The 21,147-nt window shown below is 38.7% G+C and overlaps 1 long non-coding RNA gene across 2 annotated transcripts in view; it reads right to left on the reverse strand.

Moving 5' to 3' along the window:
- LOC113458756 (uncharacterized) overlaps nucleotides 1–21,147 on the reverse strand; it is a 106,030-nt gene that overhangs the window by 56,144 nt on the left and 28,739 nt on the right. For both annotated transcript variants that reach the window (XR_012579489.1, XR_003379301.2), the window contains exons 5-7: nucleotides 12,182–12,307; nucleotides 9,754–10,021; nucleotides 6,129–6,261 (exon numbers count right to left, since the gene is read on the reverse strand). This is a non-coding gene — a long non-coding RNA (uncharacterized LOC113458756). The remainder of the gene's footprint in view (nucleotides 1–6,128; nucleotides 6,262–9,753; nucleotides 10,022–12,181; nucleotides 12,308–21,147) is intronic.

Genomic DNA, 21,147 nt, shown 5'->3' on the forward strand with positions numbered 1-21,147 from the left:
CAAAGCACTGCAGTGAACACCCCTGGATGCAGTATTTAAACCTAAAAGCAGCTAAAATATTGATGCTGCTCCAGAAAAACACTTGTGTGAAGGTAATGAAGAATCATTTCCCGTAAATTGAATCAATCTGTTCTTTGATCAAATCTAAACAATATAATTCCCACAACTACGCTTAATCAATCTCTGTTGTGCTGTCCATTGTCTAACTAGCAGGTTTTCCAGCCCTTTGCTATCAATTTCCTTCAACACATTTAAAGCTGTATACATATATTCATAAACCAGTGTTTTCAATCAAATACCTGTGGTGAGAGGAAAGGTATTTAAAATGCAAAATCAGATGTGCTTCATATTTTCCGCAGAAGTTACATGAAATCTATATTTAAATCTAAATTACGGTCATAAGTCATCCCTGTGATACAACACAGTGAACTCTACCATCACAGCTGAATGCCCATACCACTGGAAAGAACTTGAAATACAAATCCTAATCTGAAATCCAAATCTAGATGCAGGTGTGTGGCTTGCACATCTCATCATCTTACTGCCCAAGGAGCAAGAATGAGTCCACTGACAATAAGATAAACAAGGATTGTGGTCCAACACAAAAATTCTTTTTCTTTATGTATTTAGTATGCCCATCATTATGTGCTGGTACACTTTTCATAGCTTGTCTACTTATTACTTCTCATGGAAATCAACCCAAAATCTCCTCTTAAGTCACCTTCTTTACCACTACCTCACCCTCAGACCCATCCCCTTGCACAGACAGTCTTTACATCAGCATAATTGTGGGGTGAAACACATTTCTCCTGACCATTGTTCAAGAATGAAGAACCACCAAAGTATTTGGCTAAATTTTTGTATTTCTTGAAGAAGCAGGAAAGCCTAGGAGTGAAGATAATTGTCCAAGAGGGAAAAGGCATTTTCTGGACAGCAATGTTGACAATGATAAAAATGTAGAAGGGAAGAAATCAACAGTCAGTAAATGTGCAATAGAATACAGGCACAAAAAGTGCTTACTCTATTGCCGAAAATGGATATTCTAATGACCTTATCTGTAATTTTACCCAAGTTTCTGCTTATCAAAGGAGAAGCAGTAAGCCAAGCTGACATCTACTGAGGCAGTTTCAAAAAATGTCTGCTGAGAAAATAGTCACACATTCTTCCATGGAAGGATTTTTTTGTAGTGGTTCCAATATTTCTCATTTCGCAGATGGGAAAAATTTTTCAGTAGCATAGCCTCTGGAAGATCGGGGCTCATTTCCTCACGTTTATAAACTTGTGTGTTGTGTAGTCAGAAAGGACCATTGTGATCATCTAGTTTGAAAATTTCCACACAGAGTCCATGGTATTTTTGTTCCTAGAAACTGGACAAAGGGTGTTCAGAATGAAAGTTTTCCCTGAAAGACTCTTGGCAATGGCAAATCTATCACCTCCTCCATGGAAATTCTTCTGATGTTTAATTAACCTCAGCGTTCAAAAATGTGTTTTATTTCAAGCTTGAATTTGTCTGACTTCCAACAAATTGGATTTCATCATATCTCTGTCTGCAAGACTGCAAATCTTCTCATTATCATAGCTTTCTGTGTCTAAGGACTTCAGTAAAATAATAAGGTGATCCTTCAATCTTCTCTTTGATAAACTGAATAGATAAATTCTTGGTGTTCACATGAGAAGAATTTTTCCAGTTCTACTTTTTTTTTATTATTTTTTAAGCTGCTCTTTAAATGTATGTTGTGTAATTAAAAATTATTTCAAAGGGGCTGGCAAACACTTGGTAATCTCTTTGTAACAAGTAGTAAATTTAACACAGCACACATGGAAAATTTCAAGAGTGCTGCTCAGTCATTCCTGGATGCGGTGACCTCCTCCTGTTAGGTTCGAGAGCTGTACCAGAAGTGTGGGTAGGAGCTGTGGTTGAGGAGAGAAGCCTCCAGCTGACAGATGTTAGCTGAGGTAGGATTTGCTTGCCTAAACAGGGGGGTGCAGTCCTGTTCAGATTGTGAGGAAATACCCCAAATGGCCCCAGCTGCTCTTCTGAAAGGCTTGGGTTTCTTTTACGTCCTGTGTCATATCCACCAGGCAGAAGAATTCAGCTCCTTAGGACACTTGAAATGGTACCTCCTTATATTTATTTTTTTAATAATTGAATCTCACCCTCTGTGTCATTCAGAAGAGTTATGGAACTTAAGAGCATCCTCAGAAGGTTGCCATTATGCAGGTTCTGTATCAGTGGTCAATTTTACCAGGAAGATGTCCCAGAATAACCAACCAGAAGGAGGGGAGTCAAGCCTGTAAGTTTTCTTACTAGTAAAGATGTGGCTTGATGATAATCTGTATAATCTATTGCATTTTCATCTCTGTTGTTGAAAGAATTTTAATCCCCCTAAAGTGTGCCCTGTCTTATCCATAAATTTTATTTTGTTTTTTTTCCTAGGTGCCGTATTGTACTAAATCAAATTCCCAGGAGAAATCCAGCAAATTCTTTTTATCAGTGAAGTTGTTGTAATTAACCAGACTTGTAATCTTGCCAAAAAAGATTAAAGGTTTATTTGACAAGGCCTACTTTCCACAAAACTTAGTTGCCTGATATTATTTACATTTTTACTTTCTAATGTTTGATTAATGAAATCCCAGATTAATTGTTCCATCAAAGAATTAGCCTAAATGGCCTGCTGTTCACTGGTCTGTTTCATTTTTTTCTTTTAACATATATAAATTGTGTAAATGGCAAGCCTGCAGCAATACAGATTGTAATTTAGATATTTTTTCTTTTTTTTTAAGAGATATTAGATATTAACATAAGCCATTTACAAAAATCCATAGCTTATTTACTACTCTTGCAGGAATCAGCATGTTGGTTTTAAAATGTTTATTTTCAACACATATTGTTCAATATTGCCCTTTCCTGTAGAGGATGAGACTTATTGCCTATCTCCATTGCATAAGCAATAATTTCTCTGCCTCCATCTAGATCTTTCTAGGCAAGAGAAAAAATCAGCATGGAGAAAAACAGATTATGCACGTAAATGGATGTAATGGATGGATATAAATCTGAAGTTTCCCAGTGACAGCCACAAAGCTTATTTGGGGTTTTCTCTATTGTCTTTTAAGTCATCACTGCTTGTGAAAATACTTTGACAAAAGTAACAGCATCATGAGCATGCGCTGCAGGCCAATGTAATGCGTTTCTCTTATGCCTAAGGCATAGCACTAGGAATTTAAACTTTTGGATTCCTTTCATATCTCTCTGACTGGCATGAAAAATTCTCATTGCCTCAGATAATTGTAACTCCTTGTGCTTATTTTCTCTCTCATCTTTTTTTTTCCAATTGTGCATTCACACTATAAACTCTCTGGGGCAAAGGTTGTGCTGGGTAGTCAGTAATACCTACTGGGCTCCTATTAAAATTATAGGTTTAATGTGTTACCTCCGCACAAATAACTGATAACACCAATGACTGATAGGACAGGCTGCTGATGCTATAAGTCAGATGACCTCCCTTACATCCTTACAGCTTTCATCTCATCAGAAAGCTCTCAAAACACCACAGCCAGTTTGTTACAGAAAACATGCATCTCAGCTGTTTATTTGAAATTTTAATTAGAATGCAAAACAGATGTGATCCTTGCTACCTGCTATTTATTGGCTCTGGGCAATGATTTCTGTCCTCCAACAGCAACCTAAATACAAACTGTTTTATAAAGGCCAACCACATCTGTAATTTATCTTTGGAGTTTTTTCTTTCTGTCTCTTGTGCCATCTCATGTATAGCTTTTTTCTTTCCTTTTTTTCTTGTGTAAGTGTATTTGTGTATAAAATATAGATATAAGAAATAAAAACAGTGCGTGCATTTATAGTTAACAACTCAAGCTACCACAAATCCTTCTTTCCCGACATTCCAGCTGTACTCTCCCTCATCTACATCCTGCCAATAAGTGCTGGAACCTGCACTTCACCCAGGATATTTTTAAGGAGCCTCTGCACCCAAACACATGGCTCAGCAATGTCTTTATTTATAAAGGTCTGTGTAGGTAGCAAAACTGTTGCAGATATGAATATGTGTATGAGATGAGTTTGAAGACCCAGTTTGGAGATGACAGGAGAGACACTGTACAGCCACAGACTGATTCCTCAGAACACGCTCTGTGGGCTGCAACTGGAACTTTAGACCTTATACCCTTTAATAGAAGTTGGACTCATCAAGTTAGGATGAGCTCTTCTCTGTAGGTAGGACTAAGCTCCCTTGTCTTCAAATGCTTTTCTGCTCTGTCTTCTCTCTTCCAACCCTTTGGCTTCAGCAGTATTTGCTTCAACTCACTACTTTGATGGACTCAGCAGGCCACAGGCAAAGGTGATGTTTAAAGTATAGAGGATGTGAGCAGCACACTAGGAGGTGTTATGAGTCTAAGAACTGATCTGTACAACATCATTCATTTTCAAGGGCTATTGGCATTGGTGAGATCACTTGTATGATCCAAATATTCACCAGTGTTAGGTCTGCACAGGCTAGGCCAGGAAAGAGATATCATTCTGCCCTCTTATTTGTTGCTAAAATTTCTAAAATTTCTCTGCTCTAAACCAGTCTCACTCTGTAAAAATATTTGTCCTAACAAATAAGACTGTCAGATTTTATATTTCTGTAGTATCAAACTGGCCCAGTCTCTTCTGTGGGTTGACCCAGTTACTGATTTTTAAGACCGTTGATTATTGGGCCCAGTCACGTTTAGTATCTTTATTGATGACCTAGAGGAGGAGACCAAATGTTCCCTCAATAAATTCGTGGCTGTCACCAAACTGAGTGGGAGAGTGGTACTGCTGGAGCAAGGAGAGCTCTGCAGAGGGATCTGGAAATGTCAGCCAAGACCAGTGTATGAAGTTCAATAAGGCTGAGTGCTGGGTTCTGCACATGAACCACATCACTCCATGCTGCAGTCTGGGGAAGAGTGGCTGGAAAGCTGCCCAGCACAAAAGGACCTCAGGGTGCCGGCCAACAGCAGAACAGTGCCCGAACATGAGCCAGCATGTGCTCAGGTGGCCAAGAAGGCCATTGGCATCCTGGTTTATATAAAAAATAGTGTGGCCAGCAGGACCAGGGCAGCGATTGTCCCCTTTTACTTGGTACTGGTGAGGCCTCACCTCGAGTGCTGTGTCCAATTCTCAGCCCCTCACCACAAGAAAGACTTTGAAGTGCTGGAGCATGTCCAGAGAAGAGCAATCAATGGAGCTGGTCGAAGGTCTGGAGCACAAGTCCTATGAAGAGCAGCTGAGGGAGCTGGGGGTGTTTAGCCTGGAGAAAAAGAGGTGACCTTATCACCCTCTACAACTCCCTGAAAGGAGGCTGTAGCCAAGTGGGGATCAGCCTCTTCTCCCAGGTAACCAGAGGACACAGCTTCAAGATGCACCGGGGAGGTTCAGGTTAGACATCAAGAGAAATTTCTTCACTGAAAGAGTTGTCAATCATTGGGACTGACTTCCCTGTGGAGTCATCATCCGTGGAGGTGCTCAAGAAAGAACTGAACATGGCATTCAGGGCTACGGTCTAATTGACAAGGTGATGATCAATAAAAGACTGGACTCAACCCCAGAGGCCTTTTCCAACCTAAATGGTTCTGTGACATCAACTTTATTCTTGTAACTTGCTCATGTGCCTCAGTCTTAACATGTAACCTATGTAATCCTACCCTCAGTGCAAAGCCTGTCTAGAATATTAATCTCTATACATTGCAGCTCTAGCAGTGTGCACACAATGTGAACGAAGTTCAGTGATTTACAAGTGTCTAAACCCATCAAATGTATTTTTGATGACAGAGTAATTTACCATCATTTTTTTTCTCAAAATAATTTTAAAAGTATATGAGTCACCAACAGATTCAAGGCAAAGTCCAGAAGTTATAACCAAGGGAAAGAAAATAATCTTTGGTGTTCAACAAGCAAGTTCTTAGAGAATTCCAAAAATAAAGGGCAAAAAATGACTAAAGATTACTACATGGATGAATAAAACATAAACCAGTGGCATGTTGATTAGAATGGTTTTAAGAGTAGTAAAAAGTAAACTAAAGTTCCCACTGTTAAAAAAGTGCAAGATAATTTTGTTACGGAGAACCCCAATTGACATTCAACTTACAAGAAGAGCTCAATAAAATTTCTGTGCTGGAGAAATTGAAGAATTCTGAAATATAGGAGCATAGGACTGTATCCTGGATTCAGAGCACACTTAGCCTAGACTTCTGCCTTCAACAGTGGTCACTAGTGGAAACCTAGGAAAAGCAAGAACAGGATAAGCAAGTACAGTACTTTCTACTCTAACACTTGTCCACGGATTTCTTGGGCTTTTTGTGTTTTGTTTATGCAGCAACACCAATAAATATCTCCACCAAGCTCCTCTCCCATCTCTCACTGAGCCCTTCTAAACTCCTTGTACCTGCAACATCCATTGGTAAGGCGTCCCAGGAATCTGTTACATGGAGAAGCACTTACTCTTGGCATTGCACCAGCAGTATCCCCTGGCACACCTTCAGAGTAAATTTATCAAAAAAGAGGTGACTTAAGAGTGATCCAGAAATTCCTGAGTGAATGCTGTAAGAGATACGGATTGATTGTGATGAAAGTACATAGCATAAGTCACAAATATGCACCTTCATCCACTTAAGTAACAGTACACAGCAGTAGCAACACTAACAACCCCAATAACTTAATGCTTTTATGACTAAAATGCTTTTTTTTTTTCCTCACTTTTCTTTGACATTTGAAAAACTCAGCAAGCTATAAGGCCTGAAGCAAATTACCTTGTAATTGCACTGGGGCATCTCTGTTTGGTCTGTGGTTATCACAACCAAAACTGGCTGTCAAAAAACTCAATTTCCTCTGCTCAATGAAATGCACTGCTCCATTTCTGAGGGCAGTGATCTCAGCCAAGGGAAAGCTAATTGCTACTAGCTGCCACCTGAGATAAGAGACACCTACAAGTAACCCAATATGTATCAAAATGGGCAAAGAAAGACACCACAGTAAACATAAAGTCATCAAATCTTGTGAATCCTCTGTATCAACAAAATATACAATTGCTTCAGTGCCCTACCTTAGGCAACAGAATCTTAGACAAGTCAGACTGTGTGGCCATAACACAGCAAAAAAGACTGCTTGTCTTCTTACCCAAACTTCATAATTTCAGTTAGACGGCGAGAAAATGCAAACAGTTTTAGTAGAACCAGCACAGTCTGAAGAACAATTTCCAGTAAGCTACTTACAGACGCAGCTGTTGGGCATTGAAACCATATGAAGGAGCCAGTTTATCCCAGCTATGACAAAATTGCCTAAAGAAACACCATTCTGCAGCCATTAGTCTGAATTCCAGTAAACTTCTTCCTAATACCGGGGGTTTGGCACCATTTATTGAAAGTAAAACCACTTATAGTAATTGCATTTTTCCCATCAATAAATTCAGGAGATACTGCTGGTGCAATTATTTGCAGTAATTGCATTTCTCCCATCAATAAATTCAAATATATTTTCACATTTTATATTAACCAGTAACAGTAGAATATGATGAGCATTTATGGATGAGCCAATGAAGCAGATAAATAAATAAATAATAATAAACCCAGCTAAATTAAGTCTAGACTGATATGAAACCGCATCTCAACACTGATTCGGGTACATGTAGTAAGAGTCTTCTACTCAGCAGGACTGTGAGTATCAGAGCACTTGATATCCACAGGCACAATAAGATTCAGATATCAGCAGAGCATGAGCTGCAAATGGCAATTTCTCACTGACACCTTAAACAAATTGTAATTGTTATCTCAGTCTGTTCAAATTAGCTCTTCAAAGAGAACATGCCCTTGAATAAAACAGATCAAGAGATTTTTTTAAAAAATTTTTTTAGCCTGGTATTACACCTAGGACCATAAAATGATTATGATACCGCCCAAAGGTGGTGGATCAATGAAAACTACCAGTATATGGATGATAGAAGATAATGCTAATTACCCATAAATGAGATTTAATAGTCAATCATGGGGGTATGAAAATGAAATTACATCACTAAAAGAAATTGCTATTCACAAGAATAGCTGGCCAATAAGTAATTTTTCAGTTGGGGATGAGGATTGGAGAGCCAGGGCAGGAGACAAGTAGACTGGAGGATTGAATAGCTCTGTTGAACCCAGCACAGATACTGCTGCAATCCTCAAAACTTTTCCATTTAAGAGGACATTATAGTGACCCATGCCAAACTGTTCCCAGAAGTCCCCATGCCATGGGCCTCAGATCAGCTTCTGTCTCATGGTTGATTTTCCAGCAATTTGATTAGAACAAATCTTTCATGGCTCTGTATTACTTCATGTGTCACCATCAGGGTAATCCTTTTTGTTTCCAGCTTGCTCTGTTAGCTTAATACACTCTCAACCTTTTCCTTCAAAGAAACTCGACCACAAATGTGAGAATTCCAGGCTACCACCTTGAAGTGGTTACAAACAATTTGTTCATCTGTTTGTGCAGCAGCCTGAGCTGCTCTTAAATCCCATTGAGATGATTAAGGACTCAGCATGTCAGGACAGCCAGTTTGTGTGCACACAGGCTGTGCACACAGGACCGGAGCATGTGGAATTGGGCACATGCCGAGGCCTCCTGCTGATCCTGCAGCACAGAAGAGTAACCAAGCCTCAGCTCTATACAAAAAACATCCTCAACAAACAAACAAAGAAACCTTCCAAAACCCCTGAAATACTGCAATCAAAACTACTAGACACTTCTGAGTATGTTGCTTTCCATTTTTTCCTCACAGCTTTCTCAGTTATTAAGGAAGATTATGAAACTTCCTAAGCTTTGCAGAGCTGTTTCAAAACCTCAAACAAAATATACTACACTAGAAAAGAGGACAATTTATGCTTTTCTAACCTGTACTACTGGAGCAAGCTGGAATAAGGCTGCTCCCAAGCATGAAGCTGTTCAGACATTAATACAGGATATTCCAAAAGCATCACTCACAGACTCTGAGTCCCATTCCCCTCATATCACTGCCATTGCAGAATATTGCAGATGACCTGACAGGAATGGAGGTGTAAGTCAAGAAAAATTTTCTCCTTGAAGAAGTCAAAGCACCAGCTGTATTTTCAAACATCCATAACCCTGATGATTTTACTGACTATAATTGGATGAAAAGAAAGCAATATTGACTTTGTGTTCACTAATAGAATCACTGCTCTTGACAAGTTGCAGATCCACCAGGAGCTGTACAGGAAACATCATCTGAAGCAGCTTGGGGTTTAACAGGTTGCTGTTCTTGTTTTTATTTACCCAGTGCCACTCATTAAACCTGAGATGCAAACAAATAAATTATTCCTATCACACCAATTATACACACTCCATAATGAAGCCAGAGAGCCCAAAGCTGTCAGAAAGCCCTTTCTTTGTAATGACTCTGCAGAAGTTTTATTTCAGAGTTTCTCTCTTAGACATAATTTCTTTATGGGAGTTCTCCATTCTGTATTAGTAGTGACAACTGGCAAGTTGCTTGCTAAGGCAGAAGTTATTTTAAGTCATATTGCTACAGAGTTTCCAGTCCCTACCTGTTGACAATATCTGTATCTATCCATATTTTTGCTCTTTTAGACCTAGTCTTGCAAAACTGATCCATCTCAATAAGTCTGTTTTCTGTGATGGCTTCCCTGACTTCTGTATTTTAACATGAGGAATGTAATCTTATAATGCAATCTTATGCATGTACTCAAGACTTATAAAAAACTTACCTGAGTTCCTGATGCCACAGTGTGCTGTGTTCCCACCTTGTTGCTCATACAATAAGTGGGGATGAGGAGGGCATCCAGATATCAATGTAAAACACTTTTGTGCTTTGGGATTTTTGTCTTTAGCACACTGCGGATACATAGAGGTGATCGGATTTGCTGCCTGGTGTTTGGGAAAGCTGTAGGATGGTGTGCTAACACCATGTCAGGAGCTAGGTAACTGGGGGAGTCATAAGCAGAGTCTGGCTTACTCCACACACAAAGCATCTGCCTATATGAAGAGAGAGAAGAAAATATTTTGCAGCCTCCAAATGATACTAAACACTGCCTGTTTCTCCCCCAGTGCAAGCAGAAAAACCAATAAGAACAATTTGCTGTACAAGATATAATCACATCTCTAAGAATCGATGCCTTCCAGCATCTCTTTGGGAACTGGTTCTTCGTACAACTCCTTACTGTGGAGGACAGACCACATCTAAAGAGCACCTCATAGCTATCAAAAATACCTGATTTGTGCCTTCTTCAAAGTGCTGTACTCCTACTCAAGGGGGTATAAACTGAAGGCTTACTTAAGCTTGAGGTCCTTTCAAAATCAAGTTTTAAAGTACAAACATTTCTAATAATTCAATTTCCACAGCTCCAACTTGGTTTTCATAACATGGTTATTCTTACTTGTAGGCCTCTACATTGATTAGAGGAGTGTTTGGTTCTCTCAATATTTAGAATCCAATTTCACTTCTTCAGAAAAGTATTTTACTTTACTAAGAGATACTTTGATTATCTAGCTAGATAATTACTCTATTTTTCTCCATATTTTCTATCTTTCCTGACATCTCCATTAAATTTTATGGAATCATTCATTTAATGACGCATTGCTTCCATTTTGTCTTTCCACTTTCTACATTTGCTTCACTTTAGGACAAACTGTGCCATCATAGCAGAATCAAAAGACCTGCAGCTAACAAAACAAAAAACCCCAGAGTCTGAACCTCAGCGATTCAATAAGCTTTACAAGGCTCAAGATCAAGGACATAGGAATTTAAATCTCTATTTTCAAGCAAAGCATTCAATCACTTTGTTCCTTTGCTTTGCTACTGCTCCTAAATAACACTAAATCCTCACAGTTATATTTTCTAAAAAGCAAGGTGGAGGTTTTATTATTTCCTCCAGAAACAATGTGACTTTGCAAGATTGTGAGAAGACTGCTGGTCTACCCTGGGCTTAGCATAACTTTGGGCAGAAAACCCTTGAATGATTGCTTAAAATCTTATAATTTGGGTTGTTTTCCTCAACATCATATTCTTTGGCAATTGAACTTGACATAACATTACTTATTTCTGAAATATTTAATTTTGCTTCAAGACAGAGGGCTAAAATGTACCATTTTAGATTCTCCATTCCACTTGAAAATAGAATAATAGAATAATAGAATAGCTAGGTTTGGAAGGGATCTTAGAGATCATTTTGTTCCAAGCACCCTCCCATGGATTTATTCAGATCTCCATGGTCATCCAGACCCCCATACAACTTGGCCTTGAACACCGTGAGGGATGAAAAGTCCACAACAAATAAATAAAGTCTATTTATTTGTTTCTTTATAAAATAAAATTAACAGCTGAAATTACTAACATTTTAAAGCTATTATTTTTAAAGCTATTATATATACATAAATCTATAAAAAATTCATTATCTTATTTTTAATGTACATTTTTACATTTGTTGGAGTTCCTCAGCATCCATGGCCTTTTACCACTACTCTCATAGGATCATTGAATTGTTTGGGTTAGAAGGGACCCAAAGACCATCTAGTCCCAACCCCCTGCCATGGGCAAGGACACCTTCCATGATCCCAGCTTACTCCGAACCCCATCCAGCCGGCCTTGTACACTTCCAGGGATGGAGTATCCACAGCTCCTCTGAGTAGCCAGTTCAAGTGCTTCACCACCCTCTGAGTAAAGAATTTATTCCTAACATCTTTTGTAAACTCACCCTCTTTCAGTTTAAAATCACTGCCCCTTACACTGTCACTATCTGTCCACATAAAAAGTCCCTCTTCCTCCCTTTCATAAGACCCCTTTAGGTACTGGAAGGACAAGGTAAGCTTGGCCTTTTCCAGGATGAACAACCCCCAGCCCTTTCCACCGCTCTGATCATCTTTGTGGCTCTCCTTTGGGCTCACTCCGGAGTTATATGCCATGTCCAATGCTAAGCATTAGGGAAGAGTGTCTTCGATGCAGAAACCCATGTTGCCAGTCCTGAATTATCTTGCAGAGCTTGCAGAAGATGGAATATTACTTATGAATTACCACACCCAAAATTTATTGCAAATCTACTATGAGCTTCCAACTCAAATATAGGTCCATTCTTTCTTCCTGAGGGTCTTTGTTGTTACACTTAGCTTGGAAGTATTTTACATTATAGTTATACTGACCTTTTGGGCCACCACTGCTTCAGGCATTTGCTGAAAAGAACATGACTGCTGCCCAACAGATCCAATATCCTCCCTTCATCCAGGCAGAAAATCACACAAAGCAGAGAATTCGAGTGAAATCCAAGCCTACAAATGAAAAACAGGTCAGTGGAGCTCTTCTCCACTCAGATCACCATGAGGTGGAACATTGCAAGTTGAGCCACAAGAGAAAAGGTGACAATGGCACCCAGCACTGCTAGTGAGGTGGGGATGAAGCTAAATCTGGTTTTGGAGCTCCTGAAGATTAACACAGTCATTTAACCACTGCTTATTCAACCACTTCCCTCAACAGCTGCCCATCCCAGGTTCATCTATAATATTAAAACAGCCCCTTGTGAGCTTAGTTTTATTTCCATTTTCTAGGAAGGATGTACAGATTTTGGAGGGAAGCCTTTCTCATGTTCTGAGTTCACAAGGATATGATACTCATTTACAGTCCTTCCAGACATACAGCTGATAGTTTTGACTTATGTTGTTGTATAAAATGTTAATGTTTAAATGAAAAATGTTAGCTCAAATTGAAAAGTGAAAGCATGCTTTTTAGTTTGTAGAAACAAAATAGGCTGGCATTTACAAAAAAAAAAAAAAGGTTCAGTTTTGGAAAGGGCAAAGGGAAATGCTCTTGTTAGTTTTTGAATGGACTCTTTAATTATTATTTTAATGAAGCTTGAATCTTCCTGCTATAGCCAAATACATGCATAATTTCAACCTCAACAAATCAATTTTGTCAAATTCCTATTTATAAAGAAACAAAAGTCTGAAAATGTGTCTAGTTTTTCTAGCTATCTCTTAGTCTACTGAGATAATATCTCACCCCTTTGTCTGACACAGCAGCAGGTAAGAGCTGAGATATGAAATACCCCATGCTGCTCAATACTGCTTGGTCCCAGAAAATTGCTGTTACCTCAACAGCAGCTTTTGTCCAGCCCTCTCCAAGCTGATCAGGGGAAGCTTAATTAAGGTTTACAGTAACTCTGTAAGGTAAATGAATACTACTGTCATTTTTCAAAGAAGTCAGCCAAGCCAAAAAAAAACAAAACAAAAAACCAAAAATGCTGCCTAAAATTAAAAAAATACAAGCACATGAAAGCCAGGAGCAGAATTGCAAGAATCACAGTCATGAGCTCCAAGTACTAGCACCAGAATAAGCTTACAGTTATATGAAACTCCTCATGTTAATTAGGTTAATCACCTGCAGATTCCTTTTCTAGCAGCTTCTTTCTCTGACTATTCTGGCACATTATGTAAGAAGCCTCTGGCCATAATGGGCAGTCTGAGCTACCACTCAAAAATTTGAGAGTATTTTTTGCTAATTGTAAACATTATCAATTTCACATGCTCATTCAGGTGATAAAAGCACTTGATTTCTATTTACCAGGAAGCTGATAAGCAGACAGCCAAATGATGTTATTTCCACACCAGGGGGTTTGCTGTTCTCTGCATCTGTCCATTGTAGCACCAAAATCATTCTGCCTCTTGAACACTCAGGGATATTGTCAGCCACCAGGCTTTACTTATTGACAATTTCATCATTTATCCTGAATGTTCTTTAGGGGAACATCTTTCATATCTGAAAAATGTCTAAGAGGTAGTGGAAGCTATGGCAAATACAAAAAAAATATTCCTCTAAAAAAATGCAGTCGATGTACAGATAGCATTTAGTGGGGTGCAGGTTCAAACCAACAATTGAGCTGACGAGAGTTGTGTGCTTGGCTATCTGGAATATCATGTTCTTAAGACAGTATATTGTTGCTCTCTCTGACTATGAACTCAATACAGAAACACAAAAAAGCACTGTCTGAGGGTTCATTAATGTTTTGATTGACTAACTTTTCCACAGCCAGCAAAGTTTGAAGGGACTGTGGGTTTGCAGGAGAAACAAGGCCAGCCCACGCATAGTAAATGATATTTTCCTGGTATTCTCTTGTTGAGAAAGACAACTCTGAATCTATGACTGACAATAAAAAAACCCTCAGCTTTATTGGAGTAAGCTGGGCTCAGAATCCAGGTCCCATATCATGTTGCTAAGGCACAAAATGTTTTATATCTGCCTTCAGATATCATATCTGTCACTCATTGCACAGGATTCTTGGAGGGCTTTATTGACATTAGCAAACAAAACCTACACAATCTAAGTGTGGTGTCATCACTGGCACTTCAAGGGAGCTGTGAGAAAACAGTTCTGGGCTTTGGCTGGCTGTGAATATCATTAATTGGTTCTTTAGTTGCTTTATTCTCTTTACAAGAGACAGAAGTGGGAAGTTCAGAGAACTGAAAATTAACAGTGATGGATCTAAGAGTCAACAGAATAATTCATTTTATATACCCATTAGGAGAGCAAGCTGTGAAACCAACTTTTCAAGATAGGAATCAAAAATGTGTTTCTCTTAAGTTTTGGCAGATCATTGACAGTGAGAAAAAGTAGACTTACAATAAAACTTAAGGCATCCTCCAGTCCAATCTCTTTATATGATACAGGAGCAAGAATTACAGCACCAGATCTGAAAGGGATATCCTTATGCAGATATTCCCCCGTGCTTACCACTCTCACAGGTGTATTTTTCTCACTGATATCATTCAGATGCCACTCACATGCCACCAGTATGTTTACATTTTCATTCCTCTCAGGAAGGTCTCCTGTAATTACCAAGGAACAAACTAAATGCACACAGCTGAGGAGACTCACTTAGGAGACCAACCCAGGATATAAAAACACATAAAGAATAAACTACCCCAGTACAAATGAATGTCAAAAACCTAAAAATAGTTATTGCAAAAGTAATTAGGTGAAACAAACAAGGCTCAAAAGAAAACAGCCCTAAATGAGCTGTAGCTGGAATTGCTGAAACGTGCCAAGACTTGTGTGAATAAAGATGGCAATAATAGGACAAAGCCTTTGTGCTTAGCTAATAAATCAAAGGGAAACACAATTCCCAGACACATGCATTAACCACTGTATCTGTGGAAGAAATAATGCTGTATATGAAATGTGCCACTGAATACATTAGGCAGTAGAAAGATCATTCTGGAGACAAAGGGATGTCAGATATCCAGTCATCTCCTGATCATAGATATTGATTTTGGCTAAGTACACATCACAAAATGGAAAGGAGCAAATAAAACAAGACATCTCTTGGAAACCAAAATTATTACATTATCATCCAGAGATTATCAGGGAATAGGACATGTTGAGTTATTGTGCTGGGTTGCAATGTCAGTATTTGATCTATAGTCAGACAGCTGAGTAATGATCATGTCTCACATAAGGGTGAGAGAGGTGATTGAGGGTGGTGAGACACTGGAATAGGTTACCCAGGAGATTGTGGAATGCCCCACACTGGCACCATTTACAGATCATAGAATCATCAAAGTTGAAAGAGATTTTTAAGATCATCCTGCCCAACCATGAACCCAGCACTACCACTGTAACTCACTAAAAACATCATCCAGTGCCAGATTCAGGGGCCTCTAGGGCTGGTGACACACCACCTTCCTGGGCAACTTTCTCCAATGCCTGACCATTCTAACAGTGAAAAAGATTTTTCCTCATATCTGATCTGAATCTTCCCTATCTCAGCTTAAGACCATTTCCTCTGGTCCTCTCACTGCAGGCACGATAGAAGAGACTGGCCCCCACCTCACCACACCTTCTTTTCAGGGAGTTGTAGAGAGCAATGAGGCTCCCCCAGCCTCCCCTTCTCATGACTAAACAAAGAGCTGCCTCAGCTCTTCCTCACAGGACATATTTTTGAGATCTTTCACAAGTCTTGTTGTCCTTTACTGGATATGCTCCAGTATCTCCCACATCCTTTTTAAAGTGAAGGACCCAGAACTGGGCACAGCACTTGAGGTGTGTCCTCACCAATGCTGACTACAGGGGGACAGTCACTGCCCTGATCCTGTCCATGCTATTCTTGATAGAGACCAGGATGCCACTAGCCTTCCTGGCCACCTGGGCATATTGCTGGGTCATGTTCAGTCACTGTCAGCCAACACCCCTGGTCCTTTCTGCTGGACCCTTTTCCAGCCACTTCACCCCAAGCCTGTAGCACTACATAGATTTATTGTAGCCAAAGTGCAGGACTCGAGATCTCCATGCCATTAACATCCCTGGCTAAGACTCTTATGTGCCATAAAACCAATAATTCATCCCAGCTGGTAACCTGATGAAGTAACAGCAAGTCCCTGTTTCTGCTGGCTCTCTAATAAAAAGTAATAAAAATAGTTCAGATAATTTCACTACTGAGCATTATCTCCCTTCTGAGTCAAAGATCTCACAAAATTTTTCAAGGTGGAATAAAACCCCATAACAGAAGAATTTTTATAAATATTTCCAAGTTGTATTTATCATGTTAAATATACTAATTAAAAAAAAAAAAAAAGTGGGAACACAACAATGTAACAAAAACTGTATTAAAATGAATGCCTAAAATATATATTTTTAAATGTCTCTAGAATTATTGACTCTGCTTTTCTTTAAAACTTAACCTTCATAATGAGTCTTTATCTCTGTTTCCTTTCTTCCTGTCCTCATTTCTGTCATACTTTTTCTATTCTCACAAATGTGATTATCACTTCATCAGTCTACAAGGGCAAAAAACAAAATAACAGCAGCATTTCTAAGAAAATAAATATCCCACTGATAGTATACTACAATTAATTTGCTCAGTTACCTTCAACCACCTCAATACAGAGGTCTAGTGGTATTTCCATTTTCTTTCTTGACTGGCCCCATGCCTGTCTCACCTCCCCTTTGATTCTTTGAACTTTTTTACATTTCCTCTCATAGATTGCAGCCTGACTTTTTGTCTGACTCCGGCAGGAGATTCCCCATCAGGCATAATCTTTCTGCTAATGACAAGCAGTACCAGAAAAGATGGCAACCATAATGATAAAAGATTTTTAGTACCTTTTATGCCAGGTTTCCAAGTTTGGCAAGGTTGAAAAAAAAAAATTGGCTCAGATACTTGTTACAGAATCCTCTAACCTGACAGTTGCTTTGGAATTCCATCCAAATCCATTCAAATTCCATCCATCTGAAACTGGATTCTATTCCAGCTAAAGCCAAAGAAATATATTTATGTGAAGAAAAAAAACGTAGCTAACAGATACCGGCAATAAAATTTAACTGAATTTTTTATAAGATTAAAAGTGCTTCTAGATAAATAGCAATATTTCTCAATCCATATTTTATGGAAACCACTGGGTTGTTTCACCTGAACCATACAATCTAACACCTGCAATTTTACCTTGCCAAATTTATCTTTGTAATTGTAATTATATGGAAAACCAAAATATTTCCCCAATATGATTGACAAATCAACATTTTTTTAATACAAAAATGTATTCTTGATTGACTATAATAAAATACATTACAGACAAGATTTTAAAAACAGTGTTAATAGAAAAATCTAATTCTATGCTGATTCTCTCAGCAGAGCAGACCTTGGCCTGTTTAGGGTCCTGCTGGAAGGAATATCATGGAGATATCTCACTTCCTAGACAGAAGGGAGGTCCAGGAGAGCTGGATGATCTCCAAGGATCAGCTCCTCCAAGCTCAAGAATGGTCCATCCTGACGAGCAGCAATGGAGCAGTGGTGGATGGAAACTTCCATGGAAGAGCAAGCAGCTCCTGACCAAACTGAATCATAAAAGGGAAAGGTGCAGAAGGTGGAAGCTGATCAGATGCCCTGACAGGAATGTCAAAGCTCTGCCAGAGCATGCAGGAATGCATGAGATCAGGAAAGGCAAAGCACAGCAAGAATTTAATCTGATGAGGGACATGAGGCACAACAATAAGAGCTTCTAAAGGGATATCAGCTATGTCTGTGAGCATGGGAAACCTAACATATTTTCCTTTTGGGGGCATAGATTAGTGTGAAGAGAAATAAAAATACACAACATTCTCAATGATAAAATGGAAAGGGGCAACTTGAATGTTATCAAATTAAGGCTTCAGTAACATCCTCCAAATATTTCTGAAACAAAATATTTTATAGTATTTTTTTAATCTGAATTTTAGAGTAGAAATATTTAATACTGAGAGAGAAGACAGAATTTCAAAATGTCAGAATTCCCAAGAAGGAAATTTCCAAGGTTTGAACTCTACTGTTTTACTTTGACTATAGTCTGAACTTTCTACGTGGATGACAGCCAAATACAAAGTTTTGTGGATTACAGTTTAATTCTTTCAGCCAAGAATTATTCTAAAATACAGGTTAAAATATGTTAGTAATTTCTCATAATCATTCAGAAAAAGTTCCATTCCTACCCTTTGATTTAGAATAAAACTTTAAAATTCCCAATTTTGAATGACTAAAAAATGGGCTTCTTGTCACTCCCAAGAAAATTCGTCTGGCTCTGGCTAAGAATTACAGCTTTAAAAAGGTTAAATTTTATCATTTTCTAATTGTTGAAATGACTGATTCAGCAGCTTGTCATTTTGGAGAGCCTTTGGGGTTTTTTCTCCCCTGCAATTTAGCTATTAAAAAAATTGTGTATATGTAAGCAGAAATTGCAACACTTTAGAAAAATGTTCTAAATTACCACAAATTCAGGCCTCAGTAGTGATAGTAACTCAAAGAGTATCATGGATTAAAGGTCAGGTGTTGATATTCCTGGCTACAGCGTAAACAAAGCTTGGTACAGTTACAGAAGTGGCTTCTGAGCAGTTCCATGTGCAGATGTGCTTACAGGCGCACGCATAAAGAATGTCACCTCACAATAAGGCATCACCCTTCCTCCCTCCCTTCCTTGGCGCCGGTTTCATTTATGGAAGAGGTTTAAAGCTTATTGCTTCAAGTCTGGTGCAGAAAATACTCACAGCCTTTTTTCAGATGCATACACTCCCAAATGTGCATTTAGCCTCAGGTGCACTAACATCCTCATCATTCCCATCTCTTGAAGAGCAGGAAATTATTTACTAAGTGAAAGAGGTTCTCCACAATCAAAAGGACGATACAAAGACAAAATCAGAAATCATGTTCACCCATTAGAGATCAAAATAGGAAACAAAAAGCAACCAATTGCAAAATAACCACTTAGAAAGCAACAAAACATTTTTCATCTGTAGCACTGAAGGTGTTTTACAAGCAACGCCAATATCTTTTTCCCCATTTGAAAAAGCAGAAAGGCATGCAGAGGTGAAATGGAGAAGGCCACAGCTGACATGGCAAACAGGAAAGAAAACTCAGATAAAGTCACTGGGTAATGCTGTCTTTTTAAAGAGGAAATTTAAAGGCGTCAGCTGGGCATCCCCACTATCAACAGCAGACAGCTCCCAGACAAAATGTGATGTAAGGGACACATCTTGTAAAGAACAACTTCTCATCTGGGGTTAAACAGGGATTAGAAAACACAGACCACACAAGTCACAATAATTTCCAGGAGCATCTTTTTGTATTTTTCAGAAACTCAGTAACAGCTGTCAGTTTGACAGTGCTTTGGGCGTGCAATGGAGCAGGTCAGGTTGATGTCTGCTGAGGATACAACTGGCCTGCAGAATTTCAGCATAAAACCATTGAACTTTGTTGAATAAACAGCTTTTCTCAGTCAAGGGTGAGATAAGAACTTTCTTATCTCTAAAGAAAGTTTTGTAAATATAAATTACATTTTTGTGTTAGCTTTTTCTATGCAAAAAAACATAAATCAGCCCAAGACTGATAATATTTATATGTTTATATACAGGCACAGTAGCATCTGCACACAATTTTTAAATAGGATACTAAGATTTGTAACTTTATCTTGGTTCTCAATGGCTCTTTATAGCATTAATTAATCATAAAATAGGAGTGTTTCATTTCTATTGGCAATGTGCTTTAAAGAGTGTAAGAAACCATCCCATCTTAAAAGGACAGAAACCCAAGACATATTAGAAGTTCCCTACTGGAAGGGATTTTTTGTCCTTTTTTTGCCCCTCATCTTGCTCCACTACTTTTAGATGTTCCTGTCCTAGTCCTCATCAAAAGAACAGGAGAACTTTTTTCATAGGCAAAACCTGAAGTTCTAGCTTCTAACCAGAACAAAAGATATTTCACTTAAAATTGTGCTGGCTTTATTTATCAAGGGCTTGCTTTCTCAGTCAGCTTTTGGACAAGCATCTCAACCACACATTGACTTCAAAAATCCCCAGTGCTGCAGCCTGGCAGTCCGATAAGCCCCCAGTCTGTTACTCAGGTATCTATCTCTGAGAGCCATCTTGCTCCTGAGTATGACCTCATCTTCCACTGGATAAAAGTAAAAATAAACCCTTTGGAATTTGTCCTTTGTTCCCTAAGAGTGTGGATTTCTTTCATTATAGTTTCTGTGCTCCACCTGCAATTAAATCATCTTGATTTTCAAAGCCAAAAAGCAGGGATGAAATTTCTAACAGCCTTTATAAACTGAAACCAGTTGGTGATTAGCATACCTTTATCAGACCAACTACCATGCATGCCAATTTTTCTTTTAAATCAAGCAGTGATGAGGAAGATGACTCTTAGAAAGAAGCAGGATGAAGAAGCACAGGTTCTCCATGACTCACCGTGGGAGTTTAATCTTTTTTATGTGTTTTTTATTAGATTACAGACACTGAGATTTCTAAAAGTATCAATATGCTATTGCTTGTGTCTACGACTTATTATTAATTTTATGTAGCTGCTGAATTAGATAGTCACTGCTCACAGAAATATCTCAAAGGCTCATTTTCAGTGGTGCTTTTTACTTACAATGGAAGGTACTAAACCTTTGGCAAAATAACTATCTCTTGCAGAGGGGTAGAAGTTGACAGATGAAGGGAATCATCCAAGGCCACAAAACAAAATCTATTGCCAAGTCAGAGTTGAACCCAGATAACCTGGATATTACTAAAGTCTTCTGTGGATTGATCAAGTAATTGATGTTTTCCATTTAATCCGGTTACCCATACAGCACACACGGTACACTAAGTA

Source organism: Zonotrichia albicollis, chromosome 3, assembly GCF_047830755.1.
Source record: "Zonotrichia albicollis isolate bZonAlb1 chromosome 3, bZonAlb1.hap1, whole genome shotgun sequence".
Classification (NCBI taxonomy): domain Eukaryota; kingdom Metazoa; phylum Chordata; class Aves; order Passeriformes; family Passerellidae; genus Zonotrichia; species Zonotrichia albicollis.